Source organism: Nematolebias whitei, chromosome 13, assembly GCF_014905685.2.
Source record: "Nematolebias whitei isolate Nwh7 chromosome 13, NemWhi1, whole genome shotgun sequence".
Lineage (NCBI taxonomy): Eukaryota > Metazoa > Chordata > Actinopteri > Cyprinodontiformes > Rivulidae > Nematolebias > Nematolebias whitei.
This window is the reverse complement of record NC_056510.1, coordinates 9,873,764-9,874,796: the sequence shown is the minus strand read 5'-3', so window position 1 is coordinate 9,874,796 and position 1,033 is coordinate 9,873,764. Positions and strand designations below refer to the sequence as shown.

General features: G+C 38.6%; 1 protein-coding gene across 1 annotated transcript in view; it reads right to left on the bottom strand.

The window, feature by feature from the left end:
* The window catches only part of spegb (striated muscle enriched protein kinase b), a 42,328-nt gene that overhangs the window by 22,638 nt on the left and 18,657 nt on the right, over nt 1-1,033 (bottom strand). The gene's annotated exons all lie outside the window — the stretch shown is intronic.

Sequence of the window (1,033 nt, the reverse complement as noted above, 5' to 3'; positions counted from 1 at the left end):
TTTATTTATTTATTTATTTATTTATTTATTTATTTATTTATTTATTTTGTAGTTGTAGTAGTAGTACTAGTAGTAGTAGTACTGGTAGTAATAGTCTGTAGTAGTAGTCGTACTGGTAGTAATAGTCGTACCAGTAGTAGTAGTTATAGTAATAGTCGGTAGTAATAGTGGTAGTAGTAGTAGTAGTAGTAGTAGTAAGAAGTAGTAGTAGTAGTAGTAGTGGTAGTGGTAGTAGAAGTAGTAGTAGTAGTCGTCATACCAGTAGTAGTAGTCGGTAGTAGTAGTAGTAGTAAGAAGTAGTAGTAGTAGTAGTAGTAGTAGTAGTGGTAGTAGTAAGAAGTAGTAGTAGTAGTATTGTTATTTTCTTGTCCCAGGCAGTGCAGAGTGACAGATCCTGACAAGTGGAGGGAGGAAATTTATCCACCAGCAGATACAATGAAGAGCCAGGGGGTGGCCAATGGCAGCACAACAGCTCAGTGGTTTGCACTGATGCCTCACAGCAAGAAGGTCCTAGGTTCAATTCCCGGTTGGACCTGAGGGCTTTCTGTGTAGAGTTTGCATGTTCTTCTTGTGCTTCCGTGGGTTTTCTCCGGGTACTCTGGTTTCCTCCCACAGACCAAAATGTTAGGCTGCCTTCAGGCCCAGGCCTCCCTTGTAAAAGAGATATGTGATCTCAATGGGATTTGCCTGGTTAAATAAAGGTTAAATAAAAAAATTAAAAAAAATGGTGGCCTTGTCCACCATGTATTAATTTTTAGCCACTCCAGTCATTTGAGGAAACTAATTTTAAGCAATATAAAAACTATAAAGGCCAATTTCCTCAAATGATAGGGATGATAGGTTTATACTGAACAAAAGTATAAATCCAAAGATCTAAGACTTTTTCCATAACCATGAAAGGCCCTTTTCTCTCAAATATTGTTCATAAATTTGTGTAAATATGTTAGTGAGCAGATTGCTGGACATGGGCACCGGCGAGGCCCGTGACCCAAAATGGAAGAAGCGGGTAAAGATAATGGATGGATGGATGTGT